The sequence below is a fragment of the Anoplophora glabripennis genome, unplaced genomic scaffold (assembly GCF_000390285.2).
Source record: "Anoplophora glabripennis isolate ALB-LARVAE unplaced genomic scaffold, Agla_2.0 scaffold360, whole genome shotgun sequence".
Lineage (NCBI taxonomy): Eukaryota > Metazoa > Arthropoda > Insecta > Coleoptera > Cerambycidae > Anoplophora > Anoplophora glabripennis.
In genome coordinates this window covers 1,400-9,251 of record NW_019416516.1, presented here as the reverse complement: position 1 = coordinate 9,251, position 7,852 = coordinate 1,400, and positions in this window count along the sequence as shown.

The following is a 7,852-nucleotide window of genomic DNA, read 5'->3' as shown; positions in this document are numbered from 1 at the left end:
TAATAATAATAATAATAATAATAATAATAATAATAATAATAATAATAATTGTTTATTGACCACATTACATACATTCAAGAGTACATTTGAAGTCGGAAAATTGTAAATTAAAATCAATATCCTGAAAATTTCAGGTAGTCATTTACACTATAAAAACAATTAGCAATTAGAAAGTCTTTCCACAATTTATAAAACTTGTTAAAACTTAACTCCACTACATTAACTCCAACAAAGCATCTAACAAAATGATTATACAAAGAAGTATCCAATTTGTTCCAAAAAAATATATCAAAAAGTAGACCTTTTTGAGTACTACCATATAAAAAAAATAGAAATCGGTCAATGCCATGCTAAATACGAAGGTGTACCGACACACTGTATATATATGCACCTAAGAGGGATCTTCTGTAACTCTGTAACTGTAAAATTTATATAAAAATGGTTTTAATAAAAGTTGTCTGGAATCATGTGGGCCACGTAAATAAAATATTTTTAGCTTTACCATTTTTCCGTCTCGTGTGGGCGCTACATAACTGTTATTTTAAATGGAACTGTATATTATTGCGTTTTTGAATTACTTGGTTAATATTAGGTTGTAGTGTAGTAATAAGTAGGACAAGGATGTTTATAAATTATTAATAGTAAATATTTCAAATGTGTATGTTATGGATTGTATTGGTAACCTATGATGTTGAAAGTAGGTGCAATTGTAGAACTAGCTGCTAAGTCAGCAAGAACACGATGTCCTACATTATATTATAATTGTAATGAGCAAGGAGATATGAAATAAATATTGATAGACCAGGGTTTTCCAAGTGAAGACGTGCCTAGTGATTTCTGATCCTGCACCCCTTATCCTAATGAATGAGTGGAACAACTTTTGAGTTCCCGACATGGCGATCATGCGTTGAGAGCCCTATGGAGTTTTCTTTAAAATATAAAATGAGTGAAGTGAAGTAAAATTAGTACGAGATGGGCGCGGAACAAACGAAGAGAAAGTCATCAACGTACAGACGGGAAATGGCCAGGCCATTGCGAGTACAAGTTTGTCAGTACAGGAAAGTCTAGGAGTGTTAGCGTTCATAGGCTTATGCATAACGATTATGTGTATTGGAGGAGATTTGATATTCAAAAGTTGTCGGTCACCACTGAATAGGCGAATAGACAGGAGAGTCCGAGAGGAAGTACGAAGGAGCCAGGAGCTACACAGCATAGCATCGTCCTAGAAACTAGTGCGTGAGTGAAAAAAATAGTGAGCGAGGCAAGTGTTGGAGGCGTTGCGGAGATGAGAAGGTTGCTTCATGCCAACAGCGGACAGCTTCAGGGACATCTACGAGGAACTCAAGAGTGTTTCATCGTAATTTAGGAAAGGACAATGCGGAAAGGAGAAGTAGTGTGGAGGTAACTAGGAAGTATATTAGCAAATTAGATAAATTTAGGAGCGCAAATAGGCGAATTTCGCAATAAAGCAGGTACTTCGGAGGATGTCGAGAAAATAGATGCAATCATTGCAGCAACGCAGAAGTACATAGTAGCGATTGATGACATTTTAAAACGTAGTTTAGACAGTTTAGATGTAATTAGGGGTGGTAGTAGTTTAGGAGAAGAATCAGATTGTAAATCTAAGTTAAGGCAGCTAGACGTCAAAATGGCTGAGAAATTTGATTTAAGAACAGCTGTAGCTATAATTCCAGTATTGACGAATACTAGAGATTCGGTTTTACAGTTAACAGACGCAATAGAAATGTATGATAGTTTACTCGATAATGAGAGCAAAAAGTTGTTGACAAAGTACGCTCTTAAAACAAGGTTGCCGGCCAGCGCTAAATTAAAACTACAAAATGGTTACCCTTCGAACGAGGCTCTTGTGTCGGACATAAAAAGCTAGATTCTTGAGTAAGAAGTCGGCAGCTGCTCTGTCATTCCAATTGAGTAATGCCAAGCAAAATCGTAAAACAATTGAAGAATATGGTAAAACCATAGAAGAGTTAATGTCAAATTTAACCATTGCTCAGACCAATAACAATGATGAGGCAGCTACTGCCTTGGCGGGAGCAAACGAGAAAATAGCTATTAATATTTTTGTCAATGGTCTCTCTGATAGTGACGTAAGATTAATAGTAAAAGCTAGGGATTACGATAAGTTAAAAGATGCCATAAGCGCTGCTGCGCAAGATGAAGAGATTGCTAAAAGTAGCAGTGCGTCACATATTTTCCAATTTAAAAGTAGACGTAGTCAATATAGAAGTAACTACAGAGGTGCGAGAGGTAGAATTTGGCAGGGTAGTAACAATAACTTTAACCGAAATAGTACAAGCGACCGAAGGACGCAATTGTCTGGTCCGCATAATCGAGTTCATAGGGGTCGTAGAAACTACCGAGGAGTTGAGACTAGAGGTGGTTATAAGTTGCAAAATAGCAATAGCGACGATACCGACCAGTCACATGGTAATTCTGTCGGACAATCTGCGGGAAAATTTTTTCGTCCCTCCCCGTAAGATAGACGAAACAGTAGTTTTAAATTTAAATGGGCTAAATTTTGTAAAAATTAAATATGGGTCAAAAGAACTGTATTTTTTGGTAGATACGGGTGCAGCAATTTCAGTAGTTTTTAGTGATAACTTAGGTAAAGGCGAATACATTAATAAGAACAATAAAATAAAGATAACAGGTATTGCTAGTGCAACGTCAGCTTTTGGAACAGCTGATATTATATTTACGTTAGGTAGTAGTACTATAAAACATACATTCTACGTAGTAAGCAATTCTAATAATAGTGAAATACATGGCATACTAGGATCTGATTTTCTTACGAGATACAAAGCTGTAATAAATTACGAAGAATTTTCAGTTTCGTTTTTCAATCAAACTTTCGAAGACAAAGTTCGTGTCTATTCCAACTGCGATAATTACACTAATACCGGTAAGGTGTGAAATAGTCAAATACTTTTCTATAGACAGTGATAATGAATGCTACCGGAGGAAATTTGTGAGGGTGTTTACTCGGTAGGTATTATCGCGCGACCGCATAATAATAAAATTCCAGTTAGAATATTAAATATTGCTGATAGGGAAATTAGGTTAAAGAATTTTAAGCCTAGGACAGAAGAAGTATGAAAGTTTGAATGTTTCGAATTATCAGAAACATTAACGTCGGTAGATAGAGTAGAAAAATTGTTAGATTTAATTAATTTGGAATCGTTGAGTAAAGAAAGAGTTTCAGTTGTGGTATAACAACCCTAGGTTCGACAAAAAATAAGTAAACGTAGTTGTAGCCAAAAATATGTGATCGTCATAAGGAATACTTACGTTGTGTGTATCTATTTTTATTGACCGGAAGGCGCTGGCTACTAACTTTGTAGAGGGGATGTATGGTTTTATTATATAAAAACAAAAGCAAAGTAAATACACCTAACTTTTATTCACATACAACAATCTTCAAATTAAACGTGACAAATATAAAGAACAACAAAAACATCAACAACCATTTAACATAAAATGAGAGTGCCAGGCTCAGCTCCTGCGGGGAAAGAGCATGGCAGAGAAACCCACGATCGTTGCTCTTACCACCCAAATATAAATACAAAAACAACCACTAACCAAAGGAATAAATTAAGATCCTTTGCTAATGATAAATAAGTCTTGTCCCATTTAATGTGTCACTACATGTCATCTGTTAACCCCATATTAGTCATACACACTTCCAAGTAAAACTGAAGGGATTTGGTGTTAGTTAGCCGGCAGAGCCGGAAGGTACTGAGGTCCCATAATACGGGAGGCTACTCAGCTAAAGTTGAGATTTCGGAAGATCTTTCTTAACACTGGAGTCCCATACGGGAGGCTATCCAGCTTAATCCAGATTCGTTCCGCACGGGCGAAAATGTTAGTAACTTCAACAAGGCTCTATAGACGTGTGACATAAAGTGAACACAAGAAATCAAAGAACAACCTGCTCTTGTTTAAAACAAGATAAATGTGAAATAAAGAAGTCGTTATTGCGCTATCTGGGTGGTCTCGACAAAATACATATTTGAACATGTCATAAATAATGAACAACCTTAAATAATAATTGTAACAATTTTATATTAGGAAAATATACGCCCCTAAGCGTAAGACAATGAAGGCTAAACATATATAGAATTATTATCATGAGACATCTATATTTTACGTACAACGTCATCACTACAAAAAGAAGTTAGCTGTAAAACAAAGGAGTCATTATTGTAAAGTCGGAGCGCCCACGACATTGTATATTTTAACATGAAATAGATAATGAGCCATCGTTAATAATAAGTATAACAATTTTACTTTAGAAAAATGTACGCCCCTGAGCGTAAAGCAATGGAAGCTAAACAAAGAATTATTATCATGAAACATCTATAATCATCACAATCATAAGATTACATAGAACAATTAGCAACAAAGTACTTAAAGAATATTACCCGCTAACTAATACCAGTTAAACACTTAATTTTACACTACTTCTATATTTTTTACACTACACTGCCCACCGATCGTCTTGCTACCTATCTGCACACTGTTCTCACTTCAACTGCCTATCTTCGACTATTTAGGCTTCCTTCCAGCATTTCCTACCTAAGTGCTTGTTTTTTGTGCTTCCTTCTACCATATTACTTTTTCATTATTGTGACGCGCTTGGTTGGTATTTTCGTCGTTCGTCACTATGACGCCTAAGCGGCGGTAGTTTCCTCGGGCGCCAGATTCTGTTTAAAGTGCAGAAACACCACTACGCGGGCGGCTGCAGTGAAGACACGGTATGTCCAGAGGGTCTAGAGAGAGTTAGACTTCACACAGGAATAAAAGTCACACAATGGGTATATATTTACATTTATTTAGTCCAAAGCTACCTATTTACACTATATTACTCTACCTCTACTGCTAAACGGTGGCAAATGACTATGGTTATATACAGGGGGTTACTACGAAGAATGGTAAAATGACGGTGCGGTGTTAAGCGGTGACCTGACGAAAGTAATGCACACAGAATTAGCGGTACTAGCAAAACAAGCGTGAATGTGACGGCGTGCAGATACCAGGGGGCGGGGTGAGGAAGCAACAAAGCTAGCAAAAGCTAAAAGCTAAATATATACTACAGGCTTGGCTACTATCTCTAAAAATAAACAGAAATACAAGTAAAGAATAATAAGTTTCCTTGGCACTGGTATGCGGCTGGCAGGCTGAAATAGACAAAAATGGTTAGCGCCGACCTGCGTTTCAACTCATAGAGCGGATAGGAGGGGGAAGCAACACCCTATGACCTGAACGCGCAGCGAGGTTAAGTACACCGGATAAGTGCGACAGTGCACCCAACCACGGAGTCGGACGGACGAAGAACAGTAGGGTTAATGACGACCTGCGTTTCGACTCATAGAGCGGATAGGGGGGGGGAAGCAACACCCTATGACCCGAACGCGCAGCGGAGTCAAGTACACCGGATAAGTGCGACAGTGCACCCAACTACGGAGTCGTACAGACAGAGCTGAAAAAGAAATGTATGGTTAGGGCCGACCTGCGTTTCAACTCATAGAGCGGATAGGAGGGGGAAGCAACACCCTATGACCTGAACGCGCAGCGAGGTTAAGTACACCGGATAAGTGCGACAGTGCACCCAACCACGGAGTCGGACGGACGAAGAACAGTAGGGTTAATGACGACCTGCGTTTCGACTCATAGAGCGGATAGGGGGGGGGAAGCAACACCCTATGACCCGAACGCGCAGCGGAGTCAAGTACACCGGATAAGTGCGACAGTGCACCCAACTACGGAGTCGTACAGACAGAGCTGAAAAAGAAATGTATGGTTAGCGCCGACCTGCGTTTCAACTCATAGAGCGGATAGGAGGGGGAAGCAACACCCTATGACCTGAACGCGCAGCGGGGTTAAGTACACCGGATAAGTGCGACAGTGCACCCAACCACGGAGTCGGACAGACGAATCCCTGAAAAGAAATATGATTAGCAACGACCTGCGTTTCGACTCATAGAGCGGATAGGAGGGGGGAGCGACACTCTATGACCCGAACGCGCAGCGGGGCTAAGTACACCGGATAAGTGCGACAGTGCACCCAGCCACGGAGTCGTACGGACGGATATCTGGAAATGCAAAGTATGATTAGTACCAACGGACAGTAGCCAAGACTTTACCTATATTCCCTAAACCTTTAACTTACTTCCTTCCCTCGACACGTCTGCACTGTGGGAACGGTAGATTGGAACTAATTCTGCAGTGCAAATACCTTGCCAGGTCTCTTGTCACCTCAAGAGACTTGCGCGTTGAGTATGCGCGGAACCTAACTTACTACTTTGATGGTCGGATTGGACGGCTTCTGGTGATGACAGGAGATGGAGTGGTCTCTGGCGGCTGCGCGGTTCTGCCAGGCTGGACTTAGCAGAATCTGACCAATTCCTATTGGTGACGTAGGCTGGGCTGGGACGGCTCGACTGGCTGCGACGGCGGCTGGCAGGGAACTGAATTTCCAAATTCAGCTTCTTTCCTAAGTCCCTTGTCTGGGAACGGGCGGCTGCGCAATTCTTCTAGGCTGGACTTGTAAAATTTTACCTATTTCCTGCGGTGACGTCTCGGCTTGCTGGAGTTGTTCTCAGGCTGGACTGGTTGTTTCGGCGGCTCGTGAGGAACTGAATCTCGGACGGCAGCTTGTTTGCTGTATTGGTATGGCGGATCCTGGCGGCTGCGCAGTTTCTTCAGGCTGGACTTGTAAAATTCTTACTCATTCCTTACTGGTGACGTAGGTCTTACTGGAACGGCTGACGGCTGGACTGGTCTCTACGATGCCTCGTGGTGAACTAAAACGCTGACGGCGGCTTACTTCCTAGGTCCTGGTGACGTTTCGGTAGCGGCTGCGTAGTTCTCCTAAGCGGGACTTGTAAAATTCTTACTCAGGCGGTGACGTATCGCTGGCTAGACGGCAGGCTGGAGATCGGCACGACTGGTCTCGGCACTGGCTGGTGGACGACTCACTTCCGCGGTGTCGCGGCGTGGATTTTTCGGCTATAGGCTTGGTGGTGACGGACGGCGATTGAAATGCCAAAAATAATGCCGGTGCGGTAAATTATATTTATTAATAGAATTTAATGAAAAGAAAACAAATGTGGGGTGTCGAAAAATGACTTTGTTACATTATTATACAACACCCATGTAACAGGTGACGTCGAAGTTGATAAGATAAGTACGGTTTTGCACACAGTAGAAAAAATTTGTGCAAAATTCGCTGATGTTTTTCATTTAGAGGGCGATCCAGCAGCAAACAAAACATTCGACTGAAAAAGGATGCCACACCAACTTATATAAAACCGTACAAAATTCCACATTCTTAAAAGGCAGAAATTGATAAACAATTATCTAAAATGCTGAAAGATGGAATAATCGAACCGGCCGTGTCGCAATTTTCAGCACCATTATTAATCGTTCCAAAACGTGAGGATAGCGACGGTAACAAAAAATGGCGAGTGGTTGTAAACTATAGGCAATTAAATAAGCAAATTGAAGACGACAAATTTCCACTATCGTGCATAGAGAAAATTTTGGATGCTTTAACGGGTACAATTTATTTTTCACATTTAGATTTATATCAAGGTTACTATCAAGTAGAACTGGATGAGTCATCTCGACCTTGTACAGCTTTTACGACAAATAAAGGACAGTTTCAAATGACTAGGCTTCCAATGGGTCTTAAAATAAGTCCAAGTGCATTTTCACGAGCTATGACAATGGCTATGTCTGGGTTAAATTACGATATATGTTTCATTTATCTAGATGATTTAATAGTCTTTGGCAATACATTTGAAAATCATAATAAAAATTTGATAAAAAT